Source organism: Xiphias gladius, chromosome 21, assembly GCF_016859285.1.
Source record: "Xiphias gladius isolate SHS-SW01 ecotype Sanya breed wild chromosome 21, ASM1685928v1, whole genome shotgun sequence".
Taxonomy (NCBI): domain Eukaryota; kingdom Metazoa; phylum Chordata; class Actinopteri; order Istiophoriformes; family Xiphiidae; genus Xiphias; species Xiphias gladius.
This window is the reverse complement of record NC_053420.1, coordinates 25,403,313-25,424,301: the sequence shown is the minus strand read 5'-3', so window position 1 is coordinate 25,424,301 and position 20,989 is coordinate 25,403,313. Positions and strand designations below refer to the sequence as shown.

The window sequence follows — 20,989 nt, the reverse complement described above, 5'->3', positions numbered from 1 at the left end:
GCTTGTGTAGCCTAGAAACAATCCAGGCGAGGCTCCAAAGCGTATTCCAGGGACTAGTAAGAATTATCCCTCTTCCGCATTCCCTTCACTCTGCATTCTCCATACTAGCCTACATCCGTTCTTTCTTCCAATAGGTTTAAACTGCTGCCCCCCCCCATACCATTCTCAGACAACCCCTCCCTCCCTGGGTTTAGCAGTACTGGGCTTGGGACCCTGCCCTTGTTTTCTTGCTCTGGCATTGCCCTGTGTCTGACCCCCTCAGAGTTCAAATTAGAGGAAACCTCTGTAGCCAGCCTCTAAGGTCACAGATCTTTCCTATTCCCACCCAGAAACACACACAAAGCTGTAGCGTGCGGCTGTTCAACCACATTGTTCTACTACAAGTCTATCCTTCACTTTGTGTCTGCATGTATGTATGTGCAAACACCAGCACTCTTAAACACAGAGTGAGCTCATTCCAGAGTGGAAAACTGTAGAACGGATGAGAATCATTATGCAACTCCTGCTCCACAACAGCAGGCTAGGACATGTACTCCAGTCACCCACCGCCACTACTACTAGAAGCGCACCAAGTCTCAGACACACAATCTGCGCCATAAATCTGCATTGCATGCTTCTTGTCCGTCTACCTCTCAACACCCCTCTCTAAATCTGCCTGTCCTGCTCCGGTTGTGACTCTCGCTGCCCCCCCCCCCTTCTGTCTTTCTTCCTTCCTTCCTGGTTTCTGTCCTAAGGCTCACCTCTGCAGCAGTGGAGAAAGATGACATCAGCCCTCAGTCAGCCTCACATCCTGAAACGGACAAACAGCAGAAATTTGGGGCTGCTGGGAGCCTTTATGAGAACAAGGAATGCACGGCAGGGTAGTACGGTTTCTACTGTAGCTACAGGGAGGGATTGCTGAAATCCAGAGTTAATGTAAACTGGTTTCATCACTGAGATACAATTTTCTTTAAAAAGCCTCTGAGCCTCTTTGTTACAAAACAACTGTAGCAAAACAACTACGTTTAGACAACTGCATGGCACAATTTGCTGTGCGTTTTATGTTCACCAGAATATATTTCATTAGTTACTCATGTAAACATTTTGCACCTTCTAAAAGTTTGACATGACTGAAAACTGAAAAACTGCCAACCCCAGTAGGCAACACCTATAGAGCAGAGTGACAGACCGTGAGCAGCAGCCCACCAAAACCACAGATGAGTCTCAACAGGCCTGGCAGTATGCCACTGATCTGAAACAGCTTCATTTGACAAAGTGAAACTTGCTCAGGGACAAGATGAGGTGTTTCACAAATCATCAGGTTCACAAACAGCAGCTGCCAATGTGATAAATATAACATCTCATGGTTAAAAACAAAAGGGTCTGAACCTTTGGTTGGTTGGTATGGATTGTCTATCTAGAGTTTGTGTGCTTGAGTGTGAGTGTGTGTGTTTTTCTACGTATACCATGTGCTCACCTTGGCCAGTACAAGCCCCAGTCAAGCTCCATTCAGGGTCTAGTGTCACTTCAATGTCTTAACATCTCCTGTAAACAGAAAGAGAAAAAAATAGAAAGTTTATGGATGTCTCGACATAACTCAACACTGGCACTCCTCTGCTTCCTATGAGAAGAGCATGAACTCTTTATAAGTTTGCTTTCACAGAAATTCATGGGAAAAAACTGATTTCTAAAATTTCACAGGAAGCCACAGCACAGTGCATCCTGTTTGCGTCCTCCCCTCAGCCCGTTCCAATGCGTCATCACTTCCCTTTCCTGGAAATGTGGCCACTAATCCACCCTATTTACATATTCTGTTCATCTGGCTGGCTCCCTGTCGTCCTACTAACACCTGGTATGATTGCTGCCGGCCATCAGATGCTTTCCAAAGCTTAGCTTACTCAGCACAGAGAACAAGACAGTTAGCAAATGATACCATTCTCATCAGATTTCAGAAAATTCCTGCAAAAGTGAATCAAATCTGACAAGTCAAAGACCTTACTTCACTTTGCACATAACTAAGCAGCACTTTATTTGTTGCTCTGTCACCATTTGCAGCAACCATGAAGCAACTAAGCATGTCACCTTTCTTTTCTACTATTTCTTTTTAATATACAGTGCTTACACTACTTTGAGAAACATTAGTCAGAAACCACACTTACTTAAACACACATTCATAAGCTTTAGTACTTTATCATTGTATTCATAATCACAGTAAAGAAGGCCCTCTGGTGTTTTGTGTTTTCTCATTATAGCAATTGGATAAGTTTTCATGAAAGCAACAGAAATGAATCTTTCTTGAGCTTATCACCAACATCTGTGTACAGTTTTTCTTTCCATTTCAAAATAGCAGTTACAATACTACACTCCAATATAATAACTGTGCATGCTTGGGATTTTTCTGACCACATTTTAATATCAAGGGACCTGTCATAGGATCCTAACCCACATACTGGGTACTTCAGTGTTTGAGTACAAACTGATCCAAAACCACTGACCTTTAGCACCATCATCCTCCTGCCACAGATGAGCCTGTCAGATGTTCTTTCCTTCATGAAATCTAATAATAATCACACAGCTCTAAACACTAATTCTTCATAATACATCTACAACAATGTGACTTTAAGATTCACTTTTCAACTACTGCTGTTCTGTAAGGACATGCTAAATAGAAATTAGCGATTTAAAATACAAAAACAAAAAAAATTGGATTTGATAAAAAAAAAAAAAAAACCCCATCATAGCGCCTCCATCCAGGTTTAGCCTCATTATTTTTAAGTCCAACTCATAATCATAATAGCTGCATACAGAGGCAGTAGTTATAAGCCTGCTACCTACTCTGCCAAAAGTTGGTGTACTTGTTCTAATATCCTGTAGGGGACTGTAATCTGAATGCAAACTAACCCATGGGGAATTGTCTCACCATGGGTACAAATATGAGGTCCCCACCAGTAGAGACAGCTTTTTGAGGGTTAAGACTTGGTTTTAGGGTTCAGGTTACAATCAGGTTTAGGGTTAGGGTAAAAGGCATTTATTTGTGATGGTTAAGGTTAGGGTAAGAGGCTAGGGAATGCAAAAAGTGTCCTCACGGGGATAGTGGAAGAAGTCTGTGTGTGTGTGTGTGTGTGTGTGTGTGTGTGTGTGTGTGTGTGTGTGTGTGTGTGTGTGTATGTGTGAGACTGTGTGTGAGTGAATGTGAGTGTGTGTGTATATTTGTGTGATCTTCCACCACAGACCACTGATCACATCAGTCCTAAATGCTGGGCTGCTACTGAGCTAATGCTGCAGCTGAATAATTTAACACAGAGAAAGAAAGAAAAGCGTTCTGTTCCGTCCTTGTTTGGTGACGTAGACAAACACACATTAATGTGCAAGGGTAACTTCTGGAAGTGAAATGTTATTCAGACCAGGAAATGTAAGCACTAATTCTATGAACACGGAATGAAGGAGGTGGAGGAGGAGTCAAGGCAGACTGAGTAGATTGAAGAGGGAGAGGAGGAAGGGGAACAGGGGGTTGGGGCACAGTACAGTGAGCTAAATAGTGCTGGGTATAATTCAGAAAAATTCAGATACTGGTGGCAACGCTAGTTATTTGATTATGATAAAGTTTATTCATTAAACTTTTTTGATGCCCGTTTTTTATCTGAATATAGATAGTCTTAGTGAGTCTAAGTTGAATGTCATATACTGCTTTAAAGTAAAACAATGATACACAATAATGATACAATACAATTTTTACAATGATAAAAATACCTTTTGTTATTATTCAATTCAATTTTATAATTATTATTGTAAATATTTTTTTAAAAACCCATCAAGTTCTTTGTTTCAGTGCAGTGCCAATAATAAAGCATCAGATTGCAACCAAAACAAAATATTAAAGTTGAACTAAAATGGTGTAAAACAATGTGTCTAATGCTGACTGTGACAGTATTATATACATTGATTTGTGATGGGCAAACAAGGCTTTTTTTTAAAAAAAATACAGATATTCCAGCCAGTTTTCCTGAAAAATATTCAAAAGGGAAACCTGCTGCTCAGAAAAACGACATCAGGGAAGTCTACAGTAGATTAAGTTGGTGGTGCAATAGACTGGCCAGTTATGGCCTGTACATTATTATCTTTTCTGTTTTTAACAAACAGCCACATCGTTGATTTGAAAAGAACTTTGTTGTGACATTAAAATACTGGTTCTGATTTGCAGCTAAGGTCAGAGTCTCCGTGGTAAAGTGGTTAACATTGTCACACAGCTCACAGAAAGCTTTGAGGTTGGCAGTGCTCATTCAAAACCCAACTGTTATGAGGCTCACGAGATACTCAAATCAACATCTGATGTAGCTTGGTGCAATTGTACGCTCCACATATAATTACATGTGGCTATACTTTTTTTTTTTTAATTTTTTTTGGACAATATTTCTGTGTTTCAAGTTGACTATGCTTCTTTTAACTTCTTTTACTCAGTGAATTTTCTTGTTCAGCTGGTCAAAAGCAATGGTCGACAGGGGATGGAAAGACACAATCTCTTGTACTACTAACCCCTTTAACTGTGAGGGGCTTTACTTCCTCATATCTTCTAAACTACCTGCCAACATTGCTGCCAGGCTAATCAGTTGTTAGAAAACAAGCATTTACGTCATCAGTGGCATGGTTGTCCTATGAGGATATAGGAGTTGCATGCCTCAAAACATTCAACTCAAGCATGACCTCACTAATATTGTCAAAGGTAAATAAAGAGAGAACAGTGAGCAACTCCAAAGACATAGGCAATCTGTCTCTTGATACTGGTTTTCTCTCAGATAATGATCCTGCACACAGGTTATAATCTGTGTGACACAACTCAGCTCTTAAAATGCTAACATTCCTCATTGATTGAAATGGGTTTGAAGGGACCACGTTACAGAATACAGAGTTTCTCTGTTTTTCTTGTACGCCTAACAGGTATAAGCTGAAAAGCCAATCACCCTAGTGGATCTCTAAACAAACGTGCATATTCTCTTAAAGAAGAAAGACTGATTCGATTACTTAGGTAAACATTGTACTGAATGACACTGCATTTTTCTGCACTTTGCACCAAATCTGCATCAAATTTTCTGGTAGCCAAAAATATATAAATAAATACACTACTTCGATATAAAGGCCTTTGGCTTAAGGCCAGAACAGCAGCAGTGTCAGTCAGTCAGTCATTCAGGACCAGAATAGTGAGGAGGACATTCCTGCTCAGCCTGAAATAAAGCCTGCAATCTGAGCTCCCTGAGACAAAGAGTGGCAGGCCCAACAATAAACACTGACCCACCCAAAACAAAGAACAGACAAACTGGGCCGCCATACACACAATTATAGACCCCCCAAAACACATACCCACACTGTCCTTATTATAACTATGTATGTGCTTGAGTGTGTGTGCGTGTGTGTGCGTGTGTGTGTGTGTGTGTGTGAGAGAGTTAAACAGCTCAAAGTTTGAGGGTTTTGAAAAAAAAAAACCCACTAAAATACTGAAAAAAAATACAACAATGAATTCTTTCTTTTCAAAATCATGGCAGACATGAGCTACTTGAAGCATTTAGCATCATTACTTTACTGCACTCACACACTCTCACACACACTCACACACACTCACACTAACACACACACTCATGCACTCTCACGCACTCTCACGCACACTCACGCACACTCACGCACACACACTCACACACACACACGCCAAAGAGGAAAGGTAATTAAGTAACAAAAAGGTGTCCACTAGAGTTTGGGACATCAAGTGCAAAAAGGAAACAAAAGGACAGAATGACTTCCTGTATGCCTTCAAAGAACCTCTCCACCTCCTGCTGAGCATACAACGAGCTATACACTGGGTGCAATTGAAGCTCACACCAATCCCATTCTCTGTGTCTTCATTTAACAACAAATCCTAGATAATTTTGAAGCCATGTTTTGCATCATCTAGATATTGACCCTTCAGACCTGCAAATATGGCCCTCTTGGACTTCATTCATGGAAAAAAAAAAATTAAAACAAAAAAAAGAAAAAATAATCCAAATCAAAAATATTTTATAATCTCATTTAATCTCACAGATCTCTGAGTATTTACGGATTCCTGTTCTTAAATTGTTGGGTAAAATTGCAAAACTAAAAAAGTTTTTTGGCTAACCAGAATGATAGGAACCCATTCACACGGAAGCCTGCATGTACAAAGAGAAAAACAAAAAGCCATTTGGACATCTAGACCCTGCGTGCTAAACAGACTGTTGTAATGTGAGCTAGAGTTAAGTCCTGAGTCCACGATGTAGGATGGGCTGCCTTGATAACTGGTTTGATGAATTACTGCCATTTGTTGTCTATTAAATCCCATTTGTTTTATTGTTGCACTAAATCAAACACTGTCCAACAACAATGAGTAGTCAACAAGGAGCATCTTGTGGAGCTTGTTAATGAACCTCAACCAAATTAATCTTGTGCAACTAACTGTCCCACTTGGTGCAACTAAATCTTAATAGAGAACAACCTTTTCACTGTGGATTTGATTCTGTCAGTGGCGTAATGCATAATGTCTAAGGGAAACACTAATGGCTCCTGTTTGGCCTGGAAGTAGGTTATTACTGTATGTGGCAAACTGTCACGAACCACCTGCAAAGCCTTGACAAAGAAAAGGAAATACACATGGTTGTACTGAGAAACCAAATGCTAATGTTAGTATCTTAGTTTAGACCAAAAACAACAACAACAACAACAAGAAAAAAAAACTATAATCAGACAATGAAGGGGTTTAGCAAAGGGTCATTGGCAAATTATGTTTCTTGATGTTTTCACTTCAGTAAGTGCTTACCCTAATGGTGAGATGTGCGACAGATAGGTATGCACATCCATACCCAAAAGTACCGTGTCCTTCTTGCCCAAAGCAGAGAAGAAAAGATTAGAAATCAACTTTTCCACAATTAAAAACAGGTGTAGCCATCAGACAATTGCATCAGTTTGAGTGAATGAAATTGAAGATAAATTAAATGCTTTAAAAGTACTGAGTCAGTAATGTCAGTAAAATTAGAAAATACAAAAAAAGGAAAAAAAAAGACCAATGTTTGGAGCCCAAACATTCTTCGCACTGGTCTGCTCCAAGTTTTTTGAGATGGTTAATTAGTTCTGCATTGTAGATGAACAGACAGTGAAATCAGATTTAAAAACTAATTTTCAATTTTCAATCAAAATTTAAATGAGAAAAAGGATCCTTGTCATAAAACACCCGCGGTGCCTGACACATGGAAACTTTCATTACTTTTAAGTCCATGCTAGAGCCAGTCATTTTTACCCTTGCTAGATGGCAGGAAAAACAAGGGAGCAATGGATGACATTACTGCTCTTGCTTCATCTAATTTAGAACTAAATTTCACTTTGTACAGCCGTCATCTATCATCTTAGCATTTTGGGGATTCCCCTCTAATTTTGAGGGAAGATAACTTCCAGAAGAAAACATTTTTCATACAGTTGAATGCGCCCCTGTTGTTGCTGATTATTGCTTATTAGCTGTTTTCCTGCCAACTTTACACATGATTTTAATGAAACGTGCTATTAGGACTACACTGGAGCCAGAGGGTTTGATTGCAAGATGGAGAGTGTCGCCACTAAATGAGATTCAAGGATGGGGATCAGGAGGGCATATGTCAAGCATGTGTGTACAAGTGTGGATTTTGAAAAAGTGAAGCTGTAAATTGTTCAGAGAACGCCTCCATTTAGGATCTGAGCCAGCTGTTAAATTCCAGCGAAGCTTAAAAACCAGGCTGAAAACATTCCTTTCATTTGTCTACAGTGAGTCTGATGGAAAGCAAGATGTCTGTCACTTTATTCCTCTGCGTACTTTTAATGTAAAGGGCCATTCGAACTATGTCTGAGTTGTGAACTGACACAGCCAAAAATAAAACAAATAAAAAGACAAATTTGTTTCATGTCTTTTTTACCAAATTCACTCACTTGGATAATTCTTTCAAAAGAAAGATTTACTGATTTAGCTAATATTAAAGTCACACAAGGAGCAGTACACAGTGGAATAAAGCACACCTTTCAAAACTATGGTGGTGCCCCAAAATGAGAGAAGAGGACAGGAAGGTAGAGTTCGGACAGCAGACAGAAACACACCCTCACAGTAGCTTATTGAAGTTTGTGAAGCATTTCAGAAAAACATCAATAAGTACACAAAGCCTCAGTCTTTAAAGAATCCAACCTGAAGGCTGGTCAGTTTAACTGACCAATCAAAGTCTAAAATATGGGAAAAACATAACACACACTATATTCTATGCATGTGAGCAGTTTCCAAATCTAATTATCTAAGTCAAACAAACTTTGCGGATTAAAATAAATGTGGGGAGAATTGTCAATAAGTTAAGTGCTGCTTAACCCATCTGCGATTCATTTACAGTGACTGCAAAACAACATACTTTTCGCATAAATTTCCTCATATTCAAAATTTACAAGGACACAATACACACAGGCAATGTGTAAAAAACACAAATCAGCTATTTGTGCTAGTAGCTTTTTCCTTACAAAATGTCCATAGATGAGTGTGGTGAAGGAGAGAAGGTAGTTCAAAGCAGGGGGAAAACTGCCTTCATAGGGTTGCTTTCTCCCCTAGAAAAACATCCCCCACCCTAGCCCAATGCACATAACACGCACAGAGCTCAGAGAGGCTGTGTGTGCATCTTCCCATTTTTCTCACACAAACTGAAACGTGTAGAAAACCAGGGAAAATAAATGAAGGTGGAAACAAAGAGATGGCAGATTCCACTGTGTGTGTGTGTGTGTGTGTGTGTGTGTGTGTGTGTGTGTGTGTGTGTGTGCGTTTGTATAACATGCATCTCCTACAACTATCCATCATTAATACAGACAAAGAACAGAAAAGAACAGGAAAAGACCCACGAGATCACAGATTAAACCAGCTATCTCATCGCACACCATTGTAATGCTGCATTTCTAAAAACCCCTTCATTTTCCATAAGCTTGACATGTTGGTGTATATAGCGAGGTGATAAGAGTGAGGACACAGCATCGTCCAGAGGAGACCACAGTGACCAAACAAAACACAGGCGGCTGTGATCACATGGGGCTAATATTATGGAAATGAGTTAATTAATCAATGGCTAAACAGCCCTTTATCTGGGGAGCCAGAGCTCCAGGGCCTGATCAGCCTCCATGCTGCCCAGTCTGATAACACACACATCTTCACTAGCAACTGATACAGATGCAGTGGGAAGACAAATCTCACAAAGCCACAGATAATTCAGTGTGAAGATATGTCAATCACTGTCTTTACTACTACCAATTGTTTAAAGGACCTCATGTTGATACAAAGACAGTGCTTGGATTTAACTTTGATTTTCAGAAGCATTTTGTGTGTTTATGCACACGTTTCAACTGTGCCTCTCAGTAAAAAGGCAGATATTCATTTTCAGACCGCAGCGCTGCTCTTCCTCCCTCCCTCCCTCTTGCTCTTGTATCTTTCTCTCCTCCCTCTCTGTGCTCACCCCCCCTCCTCGTCTCCCCAACATCCCTGTTGGATTGGTGGAGTAAACACAGGAAGAGAGCAGGCTCTGTTCCACCACACCAGAGCTGGAGCTGGGCGTTTCTGCAGAGCTCCTGCGCCAGGGTCAAAAGTTTACTGTGGTTTTCATTTCACCTTTCCTCAACCAATCACAGCGCCACACAGCAGACCCGAACTCTGACCCCCGCAAAGAATTCCACTCAAAAGATGGTCTGACGCCAGTTTCAAAACTGCACCCCCCATCTCCCGTTTTTTCGCCATACTACTCCTTTTCCTTTCTTTCAACTGGCGAGTTTCAGGTGTTGACTGAGCCTAGGTTAAAAAAAAAAAAAAAAAAAAAAAGATTCCAGAAACAAGGTTTCTGTGGGGTAAGGGAGAGCAGGAGAAGAACTGGAGTTTGTTAAAAGTCTCAAAGAAATGTATTTTTAGAAAACTGTCAATACCTGCTGCCTTTCATCTCCCGATGAGCTGTTAACCTTAGCAAATTAAAAACTAAAAATCAATAAATAAAAAAATCAATTAAATAATACAACTTATCTTACCATGCGAGGTTCAGGTGATCATTTTAGTCTAACATATAAATAGGGACTATTTTTGTTTGCTTTGTTTCAATTCAGTGGTAAAAAAACCCCATAGAATTTAATGGATTATAAAATGATTTTGCAAAACCTAAACCTCATCTTTGTCTATTTGATAAAGTCTAGAGCTGTACTCTTTGGTTTTCCTCTTTCTATGTTTCTTCATCGACAATGCTTTAAAGAGCCTGCCACACATTCTGCTCACCACATGTCGCTCAGTTCCAGGTTAACACTATTAAAAGTGTGTTTAAATGACTTATGAGGACGGGCTGGATACAAGGGTCAAAAGGACCAAGTGTTGAAAGACAGACAGAGAGAAGGCAATTGGGGTCAAAAGAAACAAGGAGCTCTGCTGGACTTGTATCACAACACTCGAGAATGTGTTTATGAGTCAAATCAGAGTTGTTCAGTCTGACTGGACTCAGACATACATGTACACACACACACACTAACACACACAGACACGCACGCTGAGCCATAATCCAACTGTGCGTTTGTTTTTGTCTTGGTGACACTGCACTCTGTTCCCATCTGCTGAGTGATTAAGCCTGCACTGCTAATCAAGTCCCTCACACTGTAAGGGAGTGGGGAAAAGGACGGGACACACTGGTTGAGCTGACGCATGCCGGTCTGTGCTTCAGACTACCTTCACAGTCTTGACTGACCAAAAAACATGTAGACCCACTGGAGACCTACATACTGCTCCAAATGAAATTAAATTTGATGTGTTCACAAAGGCTTTCAAGCTGTCAAACCAAAAGCGTGAACCAAAGAAAACATACTGCAGTTTGTTCATTTTATGAGGCCTTCATGAAAGGGCATGAGGGCCTGTAAAATGCCCTGGATTGGGCTAAACTTTCGTCAAATCAAAAATTCTCCTATAGTAGTCCACACGTCAAAAATTTTGAGTTTTGTCAAACAGAACATTTGCTCAAGGCTGGAGCCCCACATAGATGCAAAATGAGATGCATTTTGCATCTATGTGGGGTTCCAGCCTGGAGCAAATGTTCTTCGTATAATTGCTAAGAAACTATCAACATATCTGTAGTAAATTTATACCACATAATTTAAAGGAACTCAACATAGATCAAAAATATCTACACAATCAAATCTGTAGGACAAGCCTATCTTACAGGATGTAACAACACTTCACAACTAAAAAGCTGAAATCACACAAAACCTGCAGGTAAATTTCTTAAAATGTCCGTTCAGAGTAGGGACGGGAATTGAAAAGATTTTATTGATTTTGATACCAATGCAATTATTGATTCTGCTTATTTGGTCCTTTGTGGACAACAAGTAGGTCTACACAGGTTTTCAGCGTCAACGTAGAGAAAGAGACGAGGACAAGAATATGACTTCAGCCATAACAGCAGCCATAATAGAAAAAACAAAATTTTAGCAAGTACAAGATGGCTAAACTGTTACTTACAGTTTCCAGGAGATTTGCCAAACTTGTTATAGATTTGTGATATGCCAGTTTCTTTAGGCATATCTGGCACGCCACGTTTTGGGGGTTTTCTTTCCAAATTTTGAAGTTATTGCAGACGCTTGACTTTTTTGACATCTTGCTAGTGTAGTTGTAACTTGTAAGCCTGTCACGTGGTCACCTGTCACTGTTCCAGTGTCAGTGCTGTTAACATTAGAGGGATGCTGTGACACACAAAACTATCACTTATATTAAACGTCTGAGAATAATTAATAATAATTAATGTTGATGCATACTGAATAATGTTGGATTACTATTTCTTATTTCATGGGCTATTTGGGATTTTTGTGGTAATGCATATATTAAAAAAAAAAAAAAAATGCAGAATTCTAATACTGATTTGGATGTCAATTACTACAGCAACGGTAGAAGCTCCAAATCGTGGAGGCCATCGGGTCAGCCCCTGCAATTAGTAGGTATATTGTTGCTTTTTAAATAACGGAAAAATTTTGCGCTGCAGGACAGTTTTAAAAACAAGTTCCTATATAAATCTCTTACAGACACAATAATTAAAGAATCAGACGATTGCTTTGCCGGTCATTGGTAACTGGAGCAACTCCAGTAGGTTAACATCCAAAACACATGCCCTGAAATTTAAACAAGAGGGGCCTAGCCTCATGAAAAAAAAAAAAAAAAGGAAAAACACGAACATAGTGGTTGTGGAGGTTGCTTGCCATCCCCTGCGACTGGCTTGTCAATACCGTGATATTCCAATACCCCTAACTGGGCGGGCCGCCAATGTAGACCTTATGTAAGGGAATTGCTGATTTAGGTTTTCTTAATCAAAGACAAGAAATATGATTAGCCTGCCTGTGTGACACAAATGTTATTATAGCTTAGGATATTTACGCTTGGTAACGGACTTGCTGCTTGGTTGGGAAGCCATGGCACTCTTGCGTAGAGCATCAAATACATGGCATTCCTGGAATTTAAGCCCATGTTGTGTTGAAAGATGTTTCAGCATATTGCTGGTGTTTCCACACTTACTTGAAATCACCATTATACAGACATTAAATCTATCACTGTCGTCATCTTTCTTTGTGAAATGAAGCCATGCTTTGGACCATTTCTTCCTCTCCACCATGAGTCTTCTTGTTGCAAGTTTAGAGAAGTGTAGATGCATGAGTTTGGTGTCATTTTTTTGCAAAGTGCAACTATGAGAAAAAAATGCCAATGTCATTGAAAGGAACTGATAAGCTCTGAGGCATATGATTCCGATGGTTCGCACAATTTGGAACTGGTTGTTAACTGGAAATGGTTCAAGATTCCCTTCCCTAGCTTGGAGTGTACTGTAGATCATAATACCTTCGAGCAAATTCATTTGTGTAATTCACCATGTTGACAGACTTCTTTAATTGTGCACAAAGAAATTTGCATGTGAGCTTTTTTGCATGGCTGTACTGCTCAACTAGTACTTACAATCAGTCATCCAAATGTAACACTGTAAATCGCTACAACCATTTATTCCCTTTAATTTATAGTTATAGTTATGAAGAGATTCAATTATTTGATTTTCAATGAATTTCATAAAGAAAAAAATTTTAAAAATGAAAAAAAGGCTAAACTTAGAGACATCTATTTGCAATTGCTATACCTAAGGAAGAATAAAACACATTCAAACACAGCTGTTTTATTATTACACTACTTGTGATTACCATTCTTGTCTGTCTGTCCAAGCAATTTTATTGAAGCTTACAAAACAATGTTGGTTGACTTGATCAACACACTTATTCTGGTCTGCAACAGTGACTGTGTTTTGGCCCCCACAGCTGTCAAAACTCTACCATTTGCTTTAACTAATGTTTAGTTTTCATCCAATTTCAAGGGTGGCAACGTGGAACAGAGTAGTAACAGGGTAGTATGGACTGTTACTGTGGTGCTAATTGAATGGGTACTTTTTTTTCTTACATTTTTTTCATTACAGAGTCATATAGAATTACTTGTTTACGTATGGCAATAGCAATCAGATGAGCATATATGAGCACCACAAGAAGTCTGCCGAAGGGAAACATGGTGATCATTTTCCAAAAGTAGGACCACCTCCATTAGAAATGCTTAATCAGAATAATGGCCGACTTTTGTGAGTGCTGTTTGGTATATGAACTCCACCATTGGTGCAAAGCTTGATGTGATATGGCGATGTCAGGAGGCAATTGTTAGCTCGGCTATTCTGGGGTAACGGTAAGCTCCAGAGCAGCAACCTTTTGATTGGAGTGTTGTCTTAACGACAAGCCACATAAACAGGCGTGACGTCACCAGGCAGAGTGAAGAGCAGCAATGGTGAATGGAACATTTTCCACTTAATCCAGAAAGCAGAGGAGGAAAAATAAATAAATAAATAAATTAAAAAAAAATAAATACCCAATTAAGAAATAAGCGTTGTAGAAAAAAGGGATAATAAATTATCTGACACATGCCTTGCCAGTGTTGACATGCTGTAGTAAGTCTGAAGCCTTTAATGATGCCGTGGACATTTTGTCATGCACAACCTAACATTTCTTTGAATTCAAGGCTGCAATAAATTGGAAATTGCACTTGTGGGAAAAAAAAAAAAAAAAAAAAATCAAATTTCTGTTTATCACAGTTCTGTGAGCAAATTCTTCTAGCCAACATCTGCTATTTTCTTTTAATGAAAGAAACTTTCAAGTTGCAGGTGAAATGTAAGATGGGAGAAACTTAGTGCTCTTACAGTCCCTGCTTGCATGTTCTCATATCCTCTTACAACTTGCTGCAGCTCCATGCCAGCCACAGCTGCCTCTCAATCCAGACAGACCCAGAAACCACACCCTACTGCCACATGAGTCCAACATCAAACAGTTTCATCTTGGTGATGTAAAGACAGAAAGAGGAAAACAATGTAAACAAAGGAAATAAAAGCAACCAACCATTTGACACTGTTGAATTACAGGGGTTGGAGTATTGGGGAAATAAAGGTAGGATTGGTGAAAATTTGGGACAGAAAACCGAGGTACACTGTAGTAGTGGAGGTCAAAGCCTTGTGTTATGTTGGTTGAAAACTATTTTGCCTGAGTGAAAACACCTTTTTTAATACTTGTGTATTTAATAGAGGCAGAGTATAAATGAGAGAAGAAAACTTTAGGCAGGGACAGGATCGAGAGTATCCATGTAGCAGATGAGAAGTTCACCAAAAAAATGACAGTGTCACTTCTCTCTTCCCCTCTTCACCAGCCTCTCTTTCTCCTTTTTTACGCTGAACAACAGACAGAGAGAGCATCTGGTAGCAGTTATCTCACAAACCAAACTTTTTTTCACCCTTGCTGTCTCTCCTCCAAAGCACTTTTTTTTTATAAAACGGGGCCCTAAACAAAACACAAACAAGGTCTTGCTAACATTTTACAATGGTAACAAAACTAGGCCAGGGAGCTACCCTCCCACTGGCTTGTTCAGGTGAACCCGTTTTACGAGCATTCTTCAACTGGGGGAGTGAAAGTTAAAGGGGGAGTTGAAGTTAAAGAAGCAGGGCAAAGAGGGGAGGGGGGACAAAGCTTTTGGCACCCCTTTCCCTCATAAACCCTTGCCTTCGTCCAATCAACGAGGACTACAGAGAGTGAACTGTTCCAAATCCTCGCTGGTTATAAACTGGAATTGGGTGCAATGATTGCTTCAGGCTGCCCGTTTGGCTTTTAGAAGTACGCATGGCTCACATATGGCTCAGCTAGTCTAACACTTGGGTATTACCTCAGAGTTGAAGAAGAGGGGACCGAGGGGATGAATGAGATGTGACTTCAAATACAGGCCGAGTGCAAACTGCATCGGTTGACTTGGGACCTAGCAGACTTGCTGTGGCTTCCTCTGAATACTGAATAACAATCTGGTTTCAGCAGCTCTCATCTCATACTCTCACTCATACTTGTTTGGGCAAAGTAGCTGTAAATATTTTAATAGTGGAAACACGACTGTCCTGTTGAGCAGAGTTTTCTATATTTAGCTCTAGAGAGTCGCGCAGAAAAAAGCAAACCTACCTGTTGTGTACTATCACACCAGCACACCATCGTGTATACACACTTTAACAAACACAAATACAGAAGATCATTGTCACTCTATGAGTGACCTTGAGGTGTCAGGACTAAACAGGATGTTCTACACAGCATGACCACAGGAAACTTTTGTATTTTTAAACCTGGTTGTAAAACAGCCTCCAATGACAAGTCAGGTCTAACTGGCTACAGAGAATCCCGTAAAACTGTTGAATGCTCTAACCTGACTTGGAAACCAGCCAAGGTAAATCACAAAAAAAACTAATGAAAAAACTATTGTTGCAAATTTAAGATGTACACTGTCCCTGAATGACAAGCACTGCGTGTAAGTTATCAATCAGATGCAAAAAACTCTGGTGTTTGTCGTGACTAAGCTTGCCGCCTAATAAAAAGGTACTAAAACAAAGGATTCATATTTCAATTAGGCGAAACAATCAGGCTGCCCTTTCAGCTGTATGTGTCTCACAGCTAAAGCTTTTAATCTTAAATTGAACACTTACCATGTGACCGATTGCCAGTTACTTGAAGCAAAACTTATTATCTCTGTCTCTCGGTCTCGCTTAAGGCACACAGGCTGACGAAACACTAAAAGAATGCCATCTATTCAGACAACAGTGACGCAAAAATGCAGCTTGACAGACTAGAGACAGTTATCTAATTGCCTCTGCCACACAAAAGTGGCATGCTCTCCTCTTATTTTTCCTCTTTCTGTCTGATACCAGTCAGTATTAGAAAAAAAAAAATCAAACCATATAGAAGTAATATTTACTGGATACCCTTAAAACCAAGAACATATAGCAAAATTAAAGAAATTCTGAAGCCTTAAACACAGAGAATTTCATTCAGAAAGATGTTTTTTTTTAAAACTAAGTCTAAACTCATAAAGTGCTGTTTGGACCCCTGCGCTTCCATATACATCTACAATAACGCATATGTATGTACAACTTAGTGGGGTGGTGATCACGCTTAAAAGTGTGCCCAACTTTATTGAGTATCTACAGATGCCACTGAATAAATACAAAAAGCCATAAATAGTGTATTTTTAAATACTGGTAGATGAATTATCTGCAATGCCCGCTCCCGTTTAGTACGTCTGTTTGGTTATTATCTCACAATAAATTTATTCTGCATTTAAATTCTATCATGGACCAAATTTTAACATATTCAACATCAAAAGTAAGCTCTATGAGTATTAGCTAAACGTTAGTAATGCCACAAAATTTATTTTCATTCGATTTTTCAAATCAGGCTTTCTGATGTAACCACAGAATCTAGCACCGCGGAGAGACTTCTCCCAGTCCCATGAGAAAAAGTGATAAGTTAATGAATCATTGAGAGCACAGGGGTCGGCAGACAAAGAGCGAAAGCTGCAGTCAAAGAATCCCCCCAAAGATTGATTCATTGTTAACACCGCCTGACACCCTGTGTGAGGGAGAAAGAAAGTGGTAGATAAAGGGACAGAGAATGGGGGACAGGGGGCTCCATTTGCCAAGAATATGAGCAGAAGCAGTTCATTGGACAGGTTCCCACAGTGGTCATTCTGCCACTTACAAAATACCACATACGTGGGCTTGAGTAATGGCATTCCATCAGACCCCAAATAAAGACAAGTTAGCTCATCTGACGGCTGAAGACTGCCAGCAGCACCATTCTCGCTTGTTTGTTCCCAACTACACACCATTTAAATGCCCACATTATTGAAATATCACAGCTCATTTAATGAGTGTCCGGCATGAAACTGTATAAGCAGGAATATTGATCAGTAAATGACAACTTAGGAGCTAGACAATGTAGCGATCAGGACAAAAATACCTAGATGATTTCAGAGACTCTCACGTGGAAATAAGCACTGAGCTGGAAATGCCTGCAAGTATTGGCAGGGATGGCCTCAGGCAAAGACAGCGACAGCACACCTAGACCTCAACCATTTCAGTGGAATGACTAACCTACCTCCCCATTGTTTGCCTACACATGAGCATGCTGAAGAATGTCCTTTTACCACCTCAAAATCTGAGTGCACGGCATACACCTTGTGGAGCCCAGAAAAAAAGCAAACCTGGACTCTGTCTGAACCCTGCCAGTGTTCAACCTCCCCTGCACTGAAACACATCCACCCCCCTCTGCCAGTCTGTCTGTGTGTGTGTGTGTATATATACACACACACACACCCACATATATAGATAGATAGCTAGATAGACAGATAATCTCACACACAAATGCACATAAATATGATGGATCAGGAATGAAAACCAACAGTTATCATAGTGTGATGGGCCATTATACCAACAATTACAATCACAGATACGTAATCTCACTACAGCTAAGAAAATAAATAACAGATGCTGTGGTTTTTCCAGAACAGCCACACGGTGCTGGTCACTTCAAGTTTGATTGTCAGCAGTGAAGCACGGTGATAAGGTGGTTTATCGTCACCTGCTACTGTTTTCTGACCAGAGGCAATTCGTGTGTATCAAAATCCGTATGCCCAAAAGTCAGCTAAATTAGTTTGTTGCTATTTATTACATGCTAGTGCACTTTGTGTGCCAAATTATGGGTAAAGAAATCTGTTAAAAAAACAATATGTAGGCACACTACGCTGTTTAAATGAGTTTACCTTACACTACGTTCATGGTGGAACCTAGACAGCCGTAACAAACGAGCAATAAACAATTTTATTTTGATTTTGCTGAACGAGACAACTACTGCGGTGTAACTTGCGTTAGCTGTGAACGATTCCTGCAACCCCAGTTATACCGAAACTGAGGAAGCAAGTCAGACCGTCCAGCAAAAAAAAAAAATAGTAATGTGGTGTCCAGAGCTATTCGGCTGTGTTGTGGACAGTGAACACAACCTAGTGGCGCTAAAAAGTTAACATTACCGTTTTGAAACTCAAACGAGTTCACTCACAAGCAGTGTTGAGTATTAACAACTAGACGATTGCACCTCAGCGAATCAGAGACTGTGTCTCGTAAACTTTGTCGCTAGCGGATAATAGACACACCAACAAACGCCGTAACCGATGAGAATGGTACATTATTAAGCCAGGCTTCGTATAAATTATTTTTATATCTATAGTTTTGCAGCCAAATATATCATAACAAACATTCAATAACAAATAGTCTTTGGTAAGGTGGTTCGTTGTAACACGGTATCTCAAAAACCACAGCCTGCTCGGAAGCGAAGCAACACCAACTGCCCCTGAGACGGATTTGCGCGTTCAAACACACAATAGCATCAGTGTTCAAAACTTGGCAATAACCAAATCGTAAACCATTTGCAGAAAACTCACCGGCTTCGACGATTTCATTGAGTGTAGCAGTTTCTTTTACGCCTCTACAAACTCTCCGCCATCTTCGGCAGGACGATGTTTGTTTAAATGGGAAACACTCCCAGAGCGGAGAGAGCCAGCTTGTAGCAGCGCGACAAGATTTCTGGGTAATGTAGTTGCTTTCCTCGGCAAGCCACATCAAACTGTGCGACACGTTTTGCAAATGAACTACACGTACACCAATACCCATAGGTGATATGAGCAGCAGTCACTGATATTATTAGAGGAGGGATTTAAAAATTTATTTATAGGCTGGCAGAAAAGCAGCTTTATGCAAATGACTTATCATACCCATAGTGAATCACATTATTATGTTCTTCAGTATACATAAAATTGCAGAGGTATTTTTCACAAAAACTAAAGAATTGAAGATTGTTGTTAAAAAATCAACAGAAAACAAGTTCTGCTGAATAGCATTTTGGATTTGTTTAAGGGCAGTATGTACACGTTGTATGAGGATTTACTGTTAGCCTGCTGCAACAGCTAAGAGAGCTCAGTGTAAAAAGCAGGACGTTTTTCCAATATTGTTTCACTGGGACATTACAAATGTCCAGGTAGTTTGACAGGATCAAGTATGATGTAGGTCTACAATGTGGTAATTGCGATTTATGTACTCAATATTGTTACACAGAACACCCCATCCACTGCATCACATTTGACCTTTTAGTACTTTGCAATTACTCCAGTTATAAAGTGACTGCACTCACATACTGTACATGCCAACATGCGCAGCCTGATCAATCCAGATTCTGTGTCCACTTTCAGTTATATTAATTGGAGTGACTGTGGAGTCACTATGGCCCCTGAGCAGTCACAGAGGATGGGAGAAACTGTCTCCATGGCGAACTTTCAGGCACACCACTATTGAGCTTTTACCACTGTGGAGGGAGTGAGGTCCAACGATGGAGGGAGAGCAGCAGGATGGGGGCGAAGGCAGTGAAAAACAGGCAGTGTTAAATACCAGGTAATTAGCTCCTTACTTGCACTTTCCTGTCTGAACATCATTCTCTCTGCAATCAGCATTAAAAACTTTGAGATGGAAAAAATGAAAGGGTGTGTATGCAGAACGGAAATATCCTTACAGCTTATTTAGTTAAACCATAGCTGCTGATAAAGCAGTGAAGTTCATTACCACGGTTGCAGCATTTTATCTTTTGCGACCAATTCACAAAATTTACTCAGACTTAGCTATTGTTGGCAAGGCGTAGTGTATTTCCAGAAGTCTTACTCAATTAGTAAATATGGTTAATAAGTAATTCATACAATTATTATCAATATTGATACAAACCACAATTGCATTTAGATTAACCCAGATTTATGCAGATTATTGCCTATATTAGAAGATTTCTGATGATTCATTATATGATAAAATAAGCAAACGTAAAAGGCCTTGCAGATTTATGTTGTCTGTGTTTATGGTCTGCTTGTATGTCTGCCTGTGTGAGAGAACCTCAATGCCATTCCATGGAGACCCAGAGAGGGGCCCTGTGGCCCTCTGTTTGTGCCCCTTCCCCCACAAAACATGGCAAACTGACCTCCCCCCTCAGCAAGTGTGAGACACTTAATCCCATCCCCACTCATTCTCTCTACTTTGCAAAGACAGGAGATAACAGTTTGAAAGGACAGGGGATAGCCCCATAATCATTAATGTATTCAGATGGGTTTACCTGCAAACAGCTAACAGCATGCCTTTCTTTGTTCCAAACACATTCCCATCCCCCAACTCCTCAACACTATGCAAATGGCATAACCCTCCCAAAAAAAAGGAGATCTTGCATGTCCATTATCAGCTATAACACAAGTTATAAGTAAACAAGGTGACAATAAAGAGATGGAGAGGAACGACTCTTGAGATTTCATTTCCAAGCAGCTTATAAAATCACACAGATACTTAATTACTGTCAGGTTAATAAAAGGTATACCTTCCATGATATGTGTGTGTCTAAAATTTTTACAAGTTTAAAGTTCAGTAAAAATCTATTGATTGTTTTATCAGTTGCTAGTGACATTTAAAAAAAAATAAAGTGCAGGAAAGACCTATTAAAATAGGAAAATGACTGTTATAATTTATGTGGCCAGTGTATCGTCTACTCAACA

The 20,989-nt window shown here is 39.8% G+C and overlaps 1 protein-coding gene across 1 annotated transcript in view; it reads right to left on the bottom strand.

Moving 5' to 3' along the window:
- Positions 1–18,961, bottom strand: part of ncoa3 (nuclear receptor coactivator 3) — a 32,707-nt gene extending 13,746 nt beyond the window's left edge. Inside the window, exons 1-2 of the mRNA XM_040159700.1 lie at positions 18,854–18,961; positions 1,457–1,524 (exon numbers count right to left, since the gene is read on the bottom strand). The gene's annotated coding sequence lies outside the window, so the exon portion shown is untranslated. The remainder of the gene's footprint in view (positions 1–1,456; positions 1,525–18,853) is intronic.
- Positions 18,962–20,989: the final 2,028 nt, after the last annotated feature.